The sequence below is a fragment of the Topomyia yanbarensis genome, chromosome 2 (genome assembly GCF_030247195.1).
Source record: "Topomyia yanbarensis strain Yona2022 chromosome 2, ASM3024719v1, whole genome shotgun sequence".
NCBI lineage: Eukaryota > Metazoa > Arthropoda > Insecta > Diptera > Culicidae > Topomyia > Topomyia yanbarensis.
The window spans coordinates 301,415,667-301,436,107 of record NC_080671.1 but is presented as its reverse complement, the minus strand read 5'-3'; the positions used below and the strand labels follow the sequence as shown (position 1 = coordinate 301,436,107).

Below are 20,441 nucleotides of genomic sequence, written 5' to 3'. Positions count from 1 at the left end.
CCCTCGACTGCACCCACATTGCATCAACTGATTGAAGCTCTAAACTAGCCATATGTTTTCAGACAAAATATTTTCCTTCGGGTTATGATGCTTTTGCTGGTTTCGACATCAAACAATACATCATGTCTGGAAAGGTAAAATTTTGCTGCAACTGTACATTGGCCTCATCTCTTGGGACGTCTCAAAATACTGCAACGATGACTCATCCTCGGCCTCATCCTTCATAAAAATTGTCCCGAGCTACGCCCTCCTGATCATGCTATGATATCCTAGATGTTTATCAAATAATATTCATTCCCTTGACAGATAGCAGCATAATTCACTCACAAAATCAATACACCTAAAACTTTTGCAGACTGTTGTATGGCATATAGCAGTAGATATATAGCAGTGGTGTTGAGGGTCACCACTTGAGCCACATCGTGGATAAAGCATAAACGATGCTAACTTGTAAAAATGTTCGTGCACGCGTCCACACAATCATATTGGTGCTTCGAAGGGAGTCCCTTTCTAGCAAGCGGAGCGCACAATCCAACTGAGCACGCTATATGTCAAATTAAATTCTTTCAGTGCCTACACCACGTCTATGAAGGTGGCTTAGACACTGCGAAAAATTATTGTACATTTTGAATCATAATAGGATTTGTAAAATTGCCGCTACTATTCCAACTGGCAGGTAAATGAAACATTTAATCATCTGTATTATTTTATTATTTTCTATTTATATTTATTGAATTATTGCGGAATTGACTAATCAACTAATAAATTTAATAATCACTAAGTTAGATAAATAATTATTCAGATTAATTTATTTATTTACTTTTGTATTTATTTATTTATTCATTTATTTATTTATTTATTTATTTATTTATTTATTTATTTATTTATTTATTTATTTATTTATTTATTTATTTATTTATTTATTTATTTATTTATTTATTTATTTATTTATTTATTTATTTATTTATTTATTTATTTATTTATTTATTTATTCATATATTCATTTATTTATATATTTATATATGTATTCATTTAAAAACGACGGTTTAAAACGCTGTGCAATACTCTACTCAAATGAAAGGTGTAGCATCGCCGCAAACTGCTACTGAATTTCATTTGGATCGGAGTGGTACTACCCTGATGTCCAAATGATGCTATATATATATATATATATATATATATATATATATATATATATATATATATATATATATATATATATATATATATATATATATATATATATATATATATATATATATATATATATATATATATATATATATATATATATATATATATATATATATATATATATATATATATATATATATATATATATATATATATATATTCAAATAAGTGCAACATTACTTCTACTTTTAGATCATTGACCTGCAAATCGAAGATTATTTTAGATATTGTCTAAAAACACCTCTTTATAACCCGTACCATGACGCATGTACTCACTGAGTAGTAAAATGGCATATATACGCTTCACACTAATAATGAGCAAGATAATATTGTTTCGCTCCCCCGCCGGTATTTCAGTATCGACATTGACGCCTTTTGCTTCGTACCACTTTCCCGCTGTTTTATTTTGTTTGTATGTATGTGTTGGGAACTAGGCCTTTCTAAACAAACTAACGGGTAGCATCTGAACCCGAACCGACAAACATCTATACGTTAAAACGCCTACTTACACCATAGGCCATAGAGACACATGATGGGTAGCTGTTGGAATGAGCTATATAAACTTCTTATCATTGTAGCAGCGATCACACGCGGGATAGCATGGAGACGTTAGTATGTGAAAGTTTTCTCTGCACTGTGTAGCCAATAACGTGTAGACAAAATATTTGATTTTGTTTTGAAAACTTCAGTTAGGGTTTCCGCCATGTCACTACCAAATCGAAATTCCGTATGTGAACTAGTTCACAACTTTATTAATATTATTCATAAAACCAAAGGTTAACTCATGATGTTACTCATAGATTTAGGAACGTTAGTTCACAAAATCAAAACATTCTGGATATTTTATCGTAAACTAGTTCACGAAATTCGGTATTTTATTCATGAATCCCTTCAGTCCTCGTGAGCTAATTCATGATTCCTAATATATTAGTCACGATCCAATATCCGTGCTCGTGAAATTGTTCACAAAATCATGCAATATTTTTCATGTATTCGTTAACTGGTTCATGATTCCTAGTATAATAGTCACGACGGACCATGCGTGCCCGTGAATTAAATCACAAAATTATAAAATATTTTTCATGTATTCATGCTCGTGAAATTGATCACGAGTGTGATGTCTTGACAGAAAACAAAAACTGCGTTGAGCACCACAAATCGAGTTGGTGATATAGTTTACAGAATAAAACTGCTGATATCTTGCATTACGCAATTTGTCAAATAATAAGCTCTATAATAAAATATCAGGATAACGTGAACCGAAATTGCGAGAATCGTGACTAAGATCTTGAAATCATGAACATAAACCACGCTTTTCGTGACAAATATGTTAAAAATCGTAACTAAGATCCTGAAATCAAGAACATAAAAAAACATAAATCTCTGCTCGTGACTACAATATCACGACAACATAAATAGAAATCACGAAAATCATGACAAAGTTCCTGAAATCATAAACATAAATCACATTACTCGTGATTAAAATGTCTAAAATCGTGACTAAGATCCTGAGATCATGAACATGAATCACTCTACTAATGACTAAAATATGACGATAACGTGAATAGAAATTACGAAATGCGCGACTATGATCCTGAAATCATGAACGTATATCCCGCCAGGCTGACAAAAAAATCTGATAGTAAACTCATGAATAAAATAGCAAGGTAACGTAATGAGAAATCAAGAAAATAGCCAATAATTCTTCAACTCATGAACATTGTTTGACTGTCGGCTGTTTATTCCCAAATTATGAGCAAAAATCATAACAAAAACTAAACATGTCTAGGGAACAACAACTGTAACCCAAACAAAAATTCGAATGTAACGCCATGTATATATTCGGGGTAAACTGGTTTTTTAGGATCAAAAATAGTTTCATGAATACGAGTTTTATTATTCACAACTTCAGAAATTTGGTCACGTTTTTCGTAAATCGTTTAGTTCACGAAATCATGATCTTTTGTTCATGAATTTATGAACGGATTCTTTTCCGTGTACCGAACGATGAAAAAAATACGGCGTCATTTTCGGTGAAAAATTGACAAATATCGAGTCGAGAAACGACCACTAGGTGGCGTCTCAATTTTTTTTCTTACCTGAAAAGCAATCTAAAAACGGAAAGTTCGTCTCCGCTCTCGCATAATACATACAAGAAAAAGCGCGTGTGACGAAATAATCCGGGTTATCAGTGCCATAGTGCTAGACAACCGGCCCTGCGAGTGAAGGCCAACAAAACTACGTTCACCTCCCGACCTTAGCTTAACCGCACCTCTGACAGCCAAATGGAGACCGATAAGACTCCTACAAGCTTAAGCCACGACATCCCCAGATTTCTCATCATGGGCGATTAAATCGATCAACAGAAGCTTCTCCTGAGAGGAATAAACCCTCAAAAAGGCAAGGGAGGTCCAACTAGTTACAGTTCTCTGGACTTAAAAGCTGAAATACAAATGATCGAGCATTTTCGGGCTTTCGATTCTCTCACTGATAAAATGACAAAAAATAGGATTTTTTTAGGGTTAAGGGTGACCAAGCCTCGTACTTCACTCACCGTGGATTGCTCCTTGGAGTGATATCAGGCTGAGAGAAACGACAGCGCTGAGGGAGACACATCCCTTTGGTTTGCAGCAAGCAGGTTTCACGCATCTCGCATTTTAATATCAGAATCAGCCCCAGCTTCTCGACGCCACTCTGTAAGCACCTTTAGAGGCACGAAAACATTTTGACGTATTATCAATCAACAAGCCAACATGTATTTTTTAAAAGATTTTTCGAAAGTGAGCTCTCTCGCTGTTGAAAATGGCAATTTTAGGCCACACAAACTGTTCTCAAATTGTTATTTTGCATTTGTTGATGTCGAAAAACATTAAGTATTTTCAATCGTCATGTGTTTGCTATGAACAAAAAACAAAAAAAAAACTATTTGTTACTAATATTTCATAGAACCTTAAAAGATACGAATTGTTGTGGCAATATAGCTCCCATTGCCGAAAGAAAGAACTGTTACAAAACCATGAAATTGTGGCCACTGTCGGATGCCACCTGGTTATCACATAAAACGTGCTCTGCTTCAAGAACCATATCTTCGGAAGCCATGGGGTAGAGTAGCGTGGTCTAGACTCATTCCAAAAGTACTAGCTTAAGATGAAACTTATCTGAAATCCTATCGGTTCAATTTAGAAGCAGGCTAAGTCGGGTATTGTGCGTATTGTAGCAATAGAGCCTATCGTTACCTTATTTCGGATCACTTGGTTTCGAACCAACTATATAATGGTTATACCAAATTGGCTAAAAAAGTGTGCAGGATCAGATTATTTTTTCATTAATTATAAAAATATAGTGAGTTAGCGAAACTCGCGAGTACGAGCAGTACTTGGCGTCACAGTATTTCATTACACCACTATATAATTTAGACGCAAATTTTTCTATTTTTTTCAGAACACTGCTAACTCAAGTGGTAATTAGCTCTGCAAACAATATTCCAATATGAGCTTTTTCCTATAGCTTTAGTTCGCTCTCAAGAGTTTAGAAGTTTCTATGGTAAAATATATGGAAAATCGTAAATGATTTCTATGGTAAAATATATCGAAATTAAAAATACAATAAAAACTCCCACAGTTACTCTGCACACCTCCAAACCTCAGGTAGTGTAGCTTTTTTAATAACAAACAACTTTGTTGAAAGTTGTATAATAATTGGATGTTACCGGATAAAGTTATTTAACTTCGAAGATCAAAAGAAATTTTGAAATTTTCCTATTCTAAGCATGTGCGAGAAAGAGAGGCAGCATATATATAATGTTATATAATATCTTTTTACCACAAAGTCGGATCAATTTGTAGTTTTCTGCAATGTTGATCCTTTCATCTTCAGCTGGCATTTTTACTGAATTTATTGTTTCCATTGCAGATATTTCATATATTTTTACGCACAAACTTAAAAATTCTTCTGAGTAAACCAGAAACATCCGAACAAGGTTGTGTTTGAAATGGGGCTTCTGGAGCCAATTACCAGTCGTGGTGTTCCGAAAAAGTCAATTATTGTGCCGATAGAACTTTATTTGAACTGGAAAATCCATTATTCATTAATCAGCATGAGAAAGGAGGGGGGTTATTAGTGGAAGAGGTAGGATTCGTCGGAAACCTCCTAACTTATTTGGTATGGGGGGTATGAACATAATACTGAGGTGATGGAAAAAGGGAGGGGAGTGTAAGGATAAGGGGAGTGGGGAGCAGAACACTGAACCGCGTTATACGCCTTTGATTTGAGACCTGGTTTTGTGAAAATCGGTTGAGTCATCACCGAAGAACCGATGTGTCTCGAATTCTCGAATCTACCCGGAAACCGGGACATCCAAAATTGTCGATAGTAGACAATATGTAAAATAATCTTCGATTTGCAGGTCAATGATCTAAAAGTAGAAGTAATGTTGCACTTATTTGAATATATATATATATATATATATATATATATATATATATATATATATATATATATATATATATATATATATATATATATATATATATATATATATATATATATATATATATATATATATATATATATATATATATATATATATATATATATATATATATATATATATATATATATATATATATATATATATATATATATATATATATATATATATATATATATATATATATATATATATATATATATATATATATATATATATATATATATATATATATATATATATATATATATATATATATATATATATATATATTCAAATAAGTGCAACATTACTTCTACTTTTAGATCATTGACCTGCAAATCGAAGATTATTTTACATATTGTCTACTATCGACAATTTTGGATGTCCCGGTTTCCGGGTATATTCGAGAATTCGAGACACATCGGTTCTTCGGTGATGACTCAACCGATTTTCACAAAACCAGGTCTCAAATCAAAGGCGTATAACGCGGTTCAGTGTTCTGCTCCCCACTCCCCTTATCCTTACACTCCCCTCCCTTTTTCCATCACCTCAGTATTATGTTCATACCCCTCATACCAAATAAGTTAGGAGGTTTCCGACGAATCCTACCTCTTCCACTAAAACCCCCCTCCTTTCTCATGCTGATTAATGAATAATGGATTTTCCAGTTCAAATAAAGTTCTATCGGCACAATAATTGACTTTTTCGGAACACCACGACTGGTAATTGGCTCCAGAAGCCCCATTTCAAACACAACCTTGTTCGGATGTTTCTGGTTTACTCAGAAGAATTTTTAAGTTTGTGCGTAAAAATATATGAAATATCTGCAATGGAAACAATAAATTCAGTAAAAATGCCAGCTGAAGATGAAAGGATCAACATTGCAGAAAACTACAAATTGATCCGACTTTGTGGTAAAAAGATATTATATAACATTATATATATATATGCTGCCACTCTTTCTCGCACATGCTTAGAATAGGAAAATTTCAAAATTTCTTTTGATCTTCGAAGTTAAATAACTTTAACCGGTAACATCCAATTATTATACAACTTTCAACAAAGTTGTTTGTTATTAAAAAAGCTACACTACCTGAGGTTTGGAGGTGTGCAGAGTAACTGTGGGAGTTTTTATTGTATTTTTAATTTCGATATATTTTACCATAGAAATCATTTACGATTTTCCATATATTTTACCATAGAAACTTCTAAACTCTTGAGAGCGAACTAAAGCTATAGGAAAAAGCTCATATTGGAATATTGTTTGCAGAGCTAATTACCACTTGAGTTAGCAGTGTTCTGAAAAAAAAAATAGAAAAATTTGCGTCTAAATTATATAGTGGTGTAATGAAATACTGTGACGCCAAGTACTGCTCGTACTCGCGAGTTTCGCTAACTCACTATATTTTTATAATTAATGAAAAAATAATCTGATCCTGCACACTTTTTTAGCCAATTTGGTATAACCATTATATAGTTGGTTCGAAACCAAGTGATCCGAAATAAGGTAACGATAGGCTCTATTGCTACAATACGCACAATACCCGACTTAGCCTGCTTCTAAATTGAACCGATAGGATTTCAGATAAGTTTCATCTTAAGCTAGTACTTTTGGAATGAGTCTAGACCACGCTACTCTACCCCATGGCTTCCGAAGATATGGTTCTTGAAGCAGAGCACGTTTTATGTGATAACCAGGTGGCATCCGACAGTGGCCACAATTTCATGGTTTTGTAACTGTTCTTTCTTTCGGCAATGGGAGCTATATTGCCACAACAATTCATATCTTTTAAGGTTCTATGAAATATTAGTAACAAATAGTTTTTTTTTGTTTTTTGTTCATAGCAAACACATGACGATTGAAAATACTTAATGTTTTTCGACATCAACAAATGCAAAATAACAATTTGAAAACAGTTTGTGTGGCCTAAAATTGCCATTTTCAACAGCGAGAGAGCTCACTTTCGAAAAATCTTTTAAAAAATACATGTTGGCTTGTTGATTGATAATACGTCAAAATGTTTTCGTGCCTCTAAAGGTGCTTACAGAGTGGCGTCGAGAAGCTGGGGCTGATTCTGATATTAAAATGCGAGATGCGTGAAACCTGCTTGCTGCAAACCAAAGGGATGTGTCTCCCTCAGCGCTGTCGTTTCTCTCAGCCTGATATCACTCCAAGGAGCAATCCACGGTGAGTGAAGTACGAGGCTTGGTCACCCTTAACCCTAAAAAAATCCTATTTTTTGTCATTTTATCAGTGAGAGAATCGAAAGCCCGAAAATGCTCGATCATTTGTATTTCAGCTTTTAAGTCCAGAGAACTGTAACTAGTTGGACCTCCCTTGCCTTTTTGAGGGTTTATTCCTCTCAGGAGAAGCTTCTGTTGATCGATTTAATCGCCCATGATGAGAAATCTGGGGATGTCGTGGCTTAAGCTTGTAGGAGTCTTATCGGTCTCCATTTGGCTGTCAGAGGTGCGGTTAAGCTAGGGTCGGGAGGTGAACGTAGTTTTGTTGGCCTTCACTCGCAGGGCCGGTTGTCTAGCACTATGGCACTGATAACCCGGATTATTTCGTCACACGCGCTTTTTCTTGTATGTATTATGCGAGAGCGGAGACGAACTTTCCGTTTTTAGATTGCTTTTCAGGTAAGAAAAAAAAATTGAGACGCCACCTAGTGGTCGTTTCTCGACTCGATATTTGTCAATTTTTCACCGAAAATGACGCCGTATTTTTTCATCGTTCGGTACACGGAAAAGAATCCGTTCATAAATTCATGAACAAAAGATCATGATTTCGTGAACTAAACGATTTACGAAAAACGTGACCAAATTTCTGAAGTTGTGAATAATAAAACTCGTATTCATGAAACTATTTTTGATCCTAAAAAACTAGTTTACCCCGAATATATACATGGCGTTACATTCGAATTTTTGTTTGGGTTACAGTTGTTGTTCCCTAGACATGTTTAGTTTTTGTTATGATTTTTGCTCATAATTTGGGAATAAACAGCCGACAGTCAAACAATGTTCATGAGTTGAGGAATTATTGGCTATTTTCTTGATTTCTCATTACGTTACCTTGCTATTTTATTCATGAGTTTACTATCAGATTTTTTTTGTCAGCCTGGCGGGATATACGTTCATGATTTCAGGATCATAGTCGCGCATTTCGTAATTTCTATTCACGTTATCGTCATATTTTAGTCATTAGTAGAGTGATTCATGTTCATGATCTCAGGATCTTAGTCACGATTTTAGACATTTTAATCACGAGTAATGTGATTTATGTTTATGATTTCAGGAACTTTGTCATGATTTTCGTGATTTCTATTTATGTTGTCGTGATATTGTAGTCACGAGCAGAGATTTATGTTTTTTTATGTTCTTGATTTCAGGATCTTAGTTACGATTTTTAACATATTTGTCACGAAAAGCGTGGTTTATGTTCATGATTTCAAGATCTTAGTCACGATTTTCGCAATTTCGGTTCACGTTATCCTGATATTTTATTATAGAGCTTATTATTTGACAAATTGCGTAATGCAAGATATCAGCAGTTTTATTCTGTAAACTATATCACCAACTCGATTTGTGGTGCTCCACGCAGTTTTTGTTTTCTGTCAAGACATCACACTCGTGATCAATTTTACGAGCATGAATACATGAAAAATATTTTATAATTTTGTGATTTAATTCACGGGCACGCATGGTCCGTCGTGACTATTATACTAGGAATCATGAACCAGTTAACGAATACATGAAAAATATTGCATGATTTTGTGAACAATTTCACGAGCACGGATATTGGATCGTGACTAATATATTAGGAATCATGAATTAGCTCACGAGGATTGAAGGGATTCATGAATAAAATACCGAATTTCGTGAACTAGTTTACGATAAAATATCCAGAATGTTTTGATTTTGTGAACTAACGTTCCTAAATCTATGAGTAACATCATGAGTTAACCTTTGGTTTTATGAATAATATTAATAAAGTTGTGAACTAGTTCACATACGGAATTTCGATTTGGTAGTGACATGGCGGAAACCCTAACTGAAGTTTTCAAAACAAAATCAAATATTTTGTCTACACGTTATTGGCTACACAGTGCAGAGAAAACTTTCACATACTAACGTCTCCATGCTATCCCGCGTGTGATCGCTGCTACAATGATAAGAAGTTTATATAGCTCATTCCAACAGCTACCCATCATGTGTCTCTATGGCCTATGGTGTAAGTAGGCGTTTTAACGTATAGATGTTTGTCGGTTCGGGTTCAGATGCTACCCGTTAGTTTGTTTAGAAAGGCCTAGTTCCCAACACATACATACAAACAAAATAAAACAGCGGGAAAGTGGTACGAAGCAAAACGCGTCAATGTCGATACTGAAATACCGGCGGGGGAGCGAAACAATATTATCTTGCTCATTATTAGTGTGAAGCGTATATATGCCATTTTACTACTCAGTGAGTACATGCGTCATGGTACGGGTTATAAAGAGGTGTTTTTAGCGAATAGATGTTTGTCGCCTCTAATCTAGGAATCTGACGGTCGGAGTTTTTTAGCGGAACAAAGAATTGCACATAACAAAATTCAGTGCAGCACAGCAGCATTATGATTTCGTGAACTATTTCACGATCACGAATGGTAATTTGTAACTATTATGTTAGGTATCATGAACCAGTTCACGAATACATGAACAATATTTCATGATATTGTGAACCATTTCACGAGCATGAATGGAAAATCGTGACTATTATAGTAGGATTCATGAACCAGTTCAAGAATACATGAAACATATTTCAAAATTTTGTGAACTATTTCACAAGCACGGGTATTGGATCGTGACTAATATATTAAGAATCATGAATTAATTCACGAGGATTGAAGGGATTCATGAATAAAATTCCGAGTTTCGTGAACTAGTTCACGAGAAAATATTCAGAATGTTCTGATCTATGAACAACATCATGAGTTAACCTTTGGCTTTAGGAACAATATTCTTAAAGTTGTGAATTAGTTCACGTACAGAAAATCGATTTAGTCTGACTGAAGTTCACAAAACAAAAATAAATGTTTCCACCAATGAAAGCGTTATGCGGGCGTTACTGAAGGGAAATTGAACATAATTATAAAACACATGATTTTTGTTCATGGTCCTGTTTTCGTAACGTAAAAACGTGATTGTTCCAAAATTCATGGCACATTATTCACGATTTTGGGAACGATTTTTTTCCGTGTATTTATTTATTTATTTAATGTTTTGTCTTTGGCAAATATCGTCATACAAACTGCTCTTTCGTTACATAGCATGTATAGCAACTATCACAATGACACAAAATGCACAGTTTATACAGTTTACATATAAAACAAAAACTTATTGCGTAGGCTGCCATGGAGCGCTTTTCTCAAAAGCTCACGAAAACATATACCTCTCGGCCACGTTGATGGAGATAATACAGCATGTTTGAAACACTCGTCTAATCCAACTTTAAACGATACAAAAGGCAGCGACTCCTCGGTTTTCCACCCTGGTACCAACTTCCGCACAACAACGGCATGAGTTCCAAGCAAGTCTGAAACCATTTCGGCAATTTCTCGTTCGGTAACTGTATTTTTATACGCGTAAAAAAGCCAGAAGCGCCACATAGGAGCATTTGTAGCCGACGAATGATCTCCTCTTGTGGCGTTTTCGTTGTTGACTGTGCACTACACCGGTGTAGTCGGTACTACACTCATTCAAACTCGGGTGTAATCAATCTATCTCTTTTTTACACTGCACCGGTGTAGCACCAACAAAAAAACGAAAACGCTATTAGATTTTCGCTTTGGCTTTGCTTTGATTTGTCTGCGGCTAACGGGGAAGAACGAGCAATAGACGAATTTTGAACTGCTAATGATCCAGCGACGGACGGTCGAGAAAGATCAGCCATGTCCTGTCACACACTTCAGCATGCAGACTCATATTACAACTATCCGTTTGTGACTCCACGTTAACACTAACTAACGGTGACTGGGCGAGCGGGGGTATAGCCAGCGGCTTCCTCAAGCGCTTACCGTTTGTCTATGAAAGCCTGGAACTTACGAACATCGTACATATTTAATATCAGCGCAGTGTGGGCACATCCATAAGATATTGTGGTGTTTATCGAAGCTAGCTACGCCTCTGAAGCAGTGAGCACGGCGCACTCGGCGAGATAGACATTCATACAGAAACCACGGCATGTAACAATATTACAGCCTGGCACAAGTTTGGTCGAACATTTGTTACAAGCCATCTCTCACTTGTATGGCTAGATGACGCTTAGATTCGTCTAGTTTTGTTACCTTGTAGTGGTAATGGAAGGTGATGAAAGCGATTTTTTAACTTTGATGGCAAATTGTAAATGCGTTTAGATCTTCTATTTGTTGCACCTCAGGCAAATATTTAATATCCAGCAGATTATAGTCACTTTATAAAGCGAATTACAACACATTAATTGCATAAATAAACAGGCAAAAAATTCAGGATCAAAGCTCGGTGATAAAAAATACAGAACAGACAACTTGGCACACAACGATTACAACCGGTACGGTTTTTTCTTCCGGGAATTCACGAATTGGCCACGTGCATTAAACAATGTACACTGAAAATATAAATTCGTTTCATTTTCTGCAACGAAGTATTTTCGTGCATTGTAAATAGTAGGTTTCGTTCATTTCATGAACTGAAGAATAGCCGCTGAGTGAACGAAAGATTTCGCAAATTTTACATATTTGGTGTACATTGAACGAATGTTATCGTTGTATACGATATTATTTTTTGTGAATGAAACGAAATGTTTCATTTATTTTAAAAATAGTTTGTGCATATACGAACGATTTCGTTAGTCGCATGAATTAATTTCGTTAATCTTAGAAAAGTTTTCGTATTTAATAGCACATTATTTAGACATTGCTCCGGTAGAATATGGAACGACATCGGTTTCGTTGTGAATTATCCCGGAAGAGAGAAAAACTCAAACTAACTCATACAAAACAAACGAACAGTTCGCGATGGCTCAACTGAATCCGACCGAATCCATACTGCTCCGGATTCTGTATCAAGCGAAAGCGAAAGAGGTTCAGGAAATCTTCCTGAAACCGGCGGACACGAATACGGTTACTAAATAGTCAGATCGAAACTGTCGTAATGATCAACAATTATCCGACGTATAGCAACAAGGACACCATATTCTACCTCCATTGAAGCTCTTTTGACGTTGACAATTTGACGAATGGTACTCGTAAATATTATAAGGACATTCGTATATATCAGTGAACAATTCGTTTGCCTAATGAAGCAGATTCGTAATAACGAAAGTCTTTTCGTGTTTTTTACGAAAAACTCGTAATGAAAAATAAATGTGTTTCAATGAAACTACGAATGATTCATCTTATGTACAAAAAATTCGTATATTATATGAAAATTGTCTGTGCGAAACTAATTCGTAGCGATTTACGAATATATTCTATCAGCGTAAATTTTTAATTTTATCATAGTATCTATTTACTCCATGCCCAATTTCCACGGCCTTATAAAGGGTTAAACAAACACTGCGGTTTTTCTACCATTCTACGACTAACATTTGAGATCCCAATGATGCTACAAACATTTTTAAAAGTCTGAAATACTGACCAAAGCTAACGTGCCCAAAATCAAGACGTCATTTTGTTTGCATTTTTATGGCTGATGTTGTATGTAAATGGTAACAGCAATAACAAGGCAACTTTTTATAATTTATATTGAGCATAAGGAACCATCAAATCGTAAATAAAACTATAAACTACAATCAACCAGAGCATCCATCCTTAGAAGCGAAATTAACTTGAGTAAAAAAGGCTTCTGTAAGTTATAGGCTTAATTACAAACTTTTGAACGGAAGTGAATCAAAAATTTATTTATAAATCATGCAGGTTCAAACTTGTGTCTATCGCAAAACAAATTTGGCGTTATTTTTTCTCTCAGTGTAACAGCATATAATAGTACACGCGCTAACGAGTGTTTCCTTCTGACCCAAAATGCAACAACATGAACCACCCCCTTGTGTCTACCGCACGATTTCTCATTTTTACTATGGTTCACATCGCATCCGGAGAACATCACCCATACATAGATGTTTCGAAGCTGCACTCTTCGTTACAACCTCATATTATCCGATAAGCTTGGCAAAGTTATTTCCTTCGTACCGATGCAGAAATGTACAAAAGGTTAATGCATAGTAATAGTTTCATAGAGACCCTCGTAATGGGATGAGAGTTCAATCTTCAATGTGAGTGTGCATTCTATTTGACATATTGTGAAAATATAAATAAATACTGTATATAGTTCACATGCAAAATCGTTGTATTAGTTTCAGGATTATAATCGTACGCGATTTTACAAAAGTCAAAGATTTGTGCAACACGGAGAGAACTGTTAAGGCGGTCGCCTAACTTGACCGTTCTCCGGTGATCTTTTTCGCGGCGGACTGTATAGACATAATATATTTAATTCTCATTTATAAGCTTTTTAGAAAACTTTCTCATTTGCTTCATTCCAAAGATCACAGTTCAATTGAGCCTAAATGTCATAGTGAATGTACTATTTCAACAGGCGTTCTATTATTACATTTAATTTACCAGAAAACTATGAGCGATGTCACAATAATCCTAGCTCCGTCTGGAACTATTGATGTACTAAATAATCAAAAAAAAACTCAGGTTATTAAATATTATCATAGTAATTCAAATTAATACAAACGCATTTAACAATTCAGACTTTACTGACTCGCTTACTATGTCCAGTCCACATGCACATTGTTGTCATCAAAGTCCTGTTAACCACTTTTTTAAAATTCGATTTTATTTTATTCTTCACATGGGACGACCACCTTAAGTGAATTAGTATTTTATCAAAAGCACTTGCCTCAATGAGAAACATGCACACCGATATGTAGGGGAAAATCAGTATGTTTCAGCAACCTGCATGTTTTTGCCAGATGCTCCGCGCCAGGTACATTTTCAGTCAAGATGTATATTTTGAGCTGCATAGGTGCATACATTATATGAAATGATTTTACAATGTTTCATATCTCTATCCAGGTGGACCAGCATGAAACATCACGGAATACGCCTTCAGAGGTTGTTATTGCCAATTGAGCGTTGTTCAGACGAAACGGCCATAAATATAAAGTATTTCAGCTAAAAGTGAAAGCACCGACGAGCTTCAAGTGTTGGGACTCATCTTCAATCGCTGCTGATCACTCTCTGCAGGACTCGATTGAGAAAAGTCAATAGTCCAAGCGTATCACGTTGCATGCATTAAAATTGTAAGTCAAACAAAAGTCCTCAGACTACTCCAACCGTTCAAATATGCAATAGTTCAAGAGTTCTGAACACATTTACCAGCTTCAATAGCCCGTCAGCCTTCACCGGTGCGTGGTTCAATGGCTAGAAGTTAAATGGAATAGTAATGCGAGTTTGGCATTGCACGATATTATTATTATTTTTGCCATAATGGAGCGTAGTTCCTCTGTCAGATACACTCGAAAATACAAAGTTGAAAACTCGGGTGATTCTTTCCGCTGTTCTGAACTATCTGAGTAAGTGAAAGAAGTGTTCAGTAAGTCGTATGATGGGTCGCAAAAATAAATTAAACATAAAGCTAATTATATTGTTGGAGACAATTATTATTGCATATATACGACTTGTGGGCGAAGGCTATCCCCATTTAACCATGTGTCTCCTGTGTCCGTTATACATCAACGAAAATACGGGTTGGAGATTTATCACAATGAAAAATATTTCTTTCAGGCAGCTGGCATAGAAAATAAAGCGATATTCCAACAGCATGTGGTAAACAGATTAAAAAATGTGTATCCGAGAAACAAGAAGATACTCAACTGAGTCGAAGGGCAAATGAAACGCGCTTGCTGATAAATGGTTTTAGCATAAACATTGACTGACACTGCCTAGCCAACAGACTTTTTTCGTGTGAAATGATATACTGGCGCACACACTATGGGTTGGAGTTTTTAATTACATTTGTTTATGCTCAGTTTTGTTTATTTCCATTGTTGAAAAACACACCAAAATACTTACGCCCAAAATATTTTGCAACCTGAACGGAACTGGTAAAAAAGCTGCAAAGGTTTATTTGTTCACGAAAAGGTTGAAAAATAAGCTAGTTAAGTTGAGTCACAAGAATAAGACAAACTCGGGATTTATTATGCTACCGAGAAAACACAGACAGAGAGCTAGACAAAAAGTCCAATCGCCTTTCTATCATCGAATCTGTAATAATAGACAAAAAGTTCGGACAGTATGACTCATCGCCACCCTCTGTATCATATTGCATGAAAACAGTAAAAACAAATCTAACGAAGGGTGGGATGACTATCGCTACTCCCAATAACTCGACGGATTCTCCCTGTATGAAATGTAGGCTACAACTGTTGCCACCCAACCCCACCCTCTTCGCTTGATTAAACTTCACTCTATCTGACTGCGATGTTGCACAGAGGAGTACTTAGGCGGAATAGCTGGTTTAAAGGGAAAAATCTAATCTTCTAATACAATGCCGTTGTCTTCCTAAATTTGGCAGCATATTTTGATTACTCTATTATTTTCAAATGCTGATAGAGTAAAATAAGTTTTAACTAATGGTGTATTTGAATAATCATTTCTCACCATATTGGCCACAGATGTTAATGAGTACATGATTTAAGTTGCAATTTCAAAGAACAAATTTTATTATTAGTTGATAGTTCAAAGTCCCAGTAGATAAGTCATAACTATAAATGCATCTACGCTTTGCTACTTTGCGCTTCATACCACCGTTGTAGGGGAATTATGATTAAAACCAACACCTTTAGCTTAACACTTTTTCTGGTGTACCACAAATATAAATTATAATTTCTAAGCAGATTTCTTCATCAGAAAATTCATGCTTAACAATACTTAATTTTGTCAGCGCTTCAAAACATTAATTTAATTAAAAATTATTGGTTGCAAAGCAGAGTGACTTCATCTAGGCACTGCAGGTAAAACCGCCACCCCATAGGGGTAAGATCGACACCCCCTTTAAGTTATTTTCTCTCAAATTTATTAAAATCTTTTTTTAATAAAAACTAGCTAATACGCATCGCGCGTCTCTGCGACTTTCAACGAAATAGGAGGAAAACACAAATTGTTCTGAAGCGTCATCTGACGGGCAGACAATCCCCAACCAATAGCACACAAACACACTTCATAACAAATGCCTACTATGTATAAATTTTTACGGCAATTGGTCAAGCCGTTTGAGCGTCCGTAAATCATGTAACCCGTCAGGGTAACAATTTAGCACTGGGTTGAAATATACCTATTTGTATGTACTCTCTCCGTACAGTATATTGTTTATGTAACATAGTGCACTGTTTCTGATGATCGTTCACTTTTTCCTGTAAGTTTTGTTTGTTTTAGCTTTTGTTTCGTATTTCTGTGTAAATAACATTGGGCTTAGGTGGATCACCGCTCTCCTCATGCTGTTGAATTGGTTGCTGGTTATGCTGTAAAGGAGATGACAGCTATGCACCGAGGCGGTATGTCGATTTGTTTTGGTCGTGCAGAAGGCGGCCGTCGTATAAAAGTGAGAAAGTGACGAACCACGGCGTATCACAGACGTCCGTAAACAGTGCTGTTTTTTCGGGACAGTTTTCAGCCACTATTGCCAGTGAAGCGAAGTGTGCGCGTGTGACCGTTCAATCCATCGAAGAGTGCCACACCACATAAAAGTGGTGTTGGTTCGCCGAAGTGGTAAAGCTAACCTTAAAGGAGCATTCTCGCGTCTCCGGCTAAAATCCAAGGAACCAAACACCGAACGTTCTCGCTATAGATAGCCTAGCTCTCCTCTATAACTAATTGACAACGACATTCCGGGAGAACTCGGTCGTGGTAGTCCCAGCCGGTCGGAATAAACCGCCCGTCTTCCCGCTAACGGTAGCAGCAGATTGACGAGATCCAGCAGTGTACAGTATATACAGAATTTTTTGTTCACCTTTGTGTGTTGTGGTACGAATATCCGAAATTGTAATCTTTACGCACATCATTGCGTAAAGATTCACTTCAGTGTCACTTCTATTTCATAAGAGAAGATTTGCAAGTGTTCTACATTCCGCTAATAGGATTCAATCACTTATAAGTGCCACACACTTCCTAGTAAAACTACCTTCTTCAAACTTTGATTTTTCGGGACTCTGATCGTCTACGATCTACCGGAGTATACAAAAGATCATTGTCTCACTATGATAAAGTTCATCTATGACAAACCAAGAGAACACTAGAAATTCAGTTTGGTGAGCTTTTTGCAGAAATATCAAAAGCTTCGCTAGAATCTGATAACCAAAAACTCCAATTTTTGATTTTTAAAGAGACTTATAATAAATAAACACAATAAAAGTATTTCTATGTACTTCTGCTGCTACTATAGTGTGCTAATAGTGTAATTCAAATGTCACAAAGATCCCCAGCTTTTTTGTAATTAATTGCAAATAAACATAACCATCTTAACAGCATGTCGGTTTTACTCCAACCAACGGGTGTCGGCTTTACCCCCAGTACTGTACTAAAGTGGTGATTTTAAAAGCTTTTGTTCGGTTAAAACCTTGAAATCTACCAACAAAAGCTAACATCCAGATGAGTGGAAACGTCGGGCAGTTTTAAAAACAAGTCGTTTGCTCAAGCTAAAAAGACTGAGAAAACCGTAAATATTCACAGAAAGTTTTGTTTATTTTTATTTCGACGTACTAACGTAAATCCGATTTGTCTTTAAATGCTCTTCATAATCGTACTAATAATAAAGTACTTACTTTTGTCAGAATTACGAAACACAGAATTTTTTTCTGGAAAAATGTTCTAGGTGACGCGTCGGTGAAATTCGCATAAAAGAGGCGTTGCGATTTTAAAGTTTTTTGATATTTATTAATTTTTATTACATGAGACCCTAATCCGCTGGCGTTCATCCATAAAGTTTTCTTCACACTAGAAATACAACATCATTCCGCTAGGCACACCATAGAGGACTATTTATTTACATAAAAGTTTGTTTGAATACATTTGGTCAGTTTCTGATTCAAATAATCAGCTGCGCATTAGCAAACGCACACGAAAACTGAGAACCGCAAAATTTTGTGAGATAGAACAGAGCTACATGACAGCCATGAAAATGATATAGGGTGATGAGCCTATTTGAGCCATGTTTCTATTATCAGTTGGTTAGAGCAGTGTCTGTCATCTTTGTTCAACGCATTGAGTCAAATGGTAGCGCAACAATAGGGGCACTCGATTCGAGTTTTCATTGTGCTCAAACACGAGAATTTTACTGTTTTCAACGCATTTGTGTTATTATATTGGTTCTTAACAAGGAAGCAAAGCGGTTGATGTCAATTTTTACGCATTCCATTGATTGTAAGGCAAGAAATTACCGAATTAGTGAGGCACCTTGCTTAGTATGGTGAAAATAGGCTCATCACCCTACACTGGGGTCCGAATTGGCCAGCAGTACGAATTGGGCCACTTCCCCCTATACATTTCTATTTCGATCAACAATTAATAAATTTCTTAAAGGTAACTATGAAATTTAACCTAACGTTTAATTGCATATTTTGAGTGTTTTATGTCCGAATTATTACAAAAAAAGTATTTCAAAAAATACAGAGGGACTAACATGAACGGGGCTGGGAGTGGGCATATCGTAGTTGGTAAAACGATTGCCTTGTACGCAGCTCACCTGGGTTCGATTTCCAACTCCGCACAGCCCGATAAAAGAGGCGAATGACCTTAAGGTTAAAACCTCTATATTGAAATTTTAAAAAAATCGTTTCGAATCAAATCCTACATTTGATTCGATACGAAGAACAAAGATGGTAGATGCTGCTTTAATCAATAGTTTCAAATAGGTAAGATGATAAAATATACAGTGAAAATAGGCTCAACATGCTATACAAATCTTCCATTCTCACCTACTTTGACTTTTTTTCGTTCAGATGCAAACTCAGAATAACTCGCCACAATCGAATTGATAGTGAATATTACACTCAAATACTGACATGAGGTTGAATACAGTTGATGTATTTTTCCCCTTCCCCCCAGAGATTTCTCAGTATGAAGCATTGTGTTAGTCAAAATCAATAGGTTTTAGACAGACCGTACATGGTGTAAAGCAATGCACATCACGCATTGCTTTACACCCGCTCAATCCAATGTCCATACACATACCGGCCTGTTCCAGTATATACTAACAAAGCACATTCTCGGGCAAACCTATCGGAATTTGATTCGGAGTCCTGAATAAATTCAGTATGGATTCCAGCTCAAATGCAACAACCGATTTCAAAACCGATTAAGTGGAAATCGGTTTTTGCATTTGAACTGAAATCCATACTGCACCCAGGATTCCGAACCAGGGGTGGCATTGCGCATCTCGAAACGAAAGGTTTATTGTATGCAAGCTTGCATGAAAAAGTCGATTCGAAAAGGTTCCATAATGTCGCCCCAGTTCCGGATTTGAGGGGGATAGTACGAGAGAAAATTTCAATTTTGTACTGCACAACGGTGGTCAGCAATGTTTGGCAAATGTGCGGTGAAGGTATGACATCGGCCGAGAGATAAGTCGAATGTTGGTTCGTTGAATGTCGTGTTATGGAAAGAAACACATCACATGAAAATATGTTACAAAACATATAAATTCATCTAGCGTCGTTTTTCAGCCAGAAATCTTTTGAGCACGCTCTCTAT

General features: G+C 35.9%; 1 protein-coding gene across 1 annotated transcript in view; it reads right to left on the bottom strand.

Annotated features, from left to right (window-relative positions):
* Nucleotides 1-20,441, bottom strand: part of LOC131683385 (abnormal cell migration protein 10) — a 164,597-nt gene that overhangs the window by 54,899 nt on the left and 89,257 nt on the right. The gene's annotated exons all lie outside the window — the stretch shown is intronic.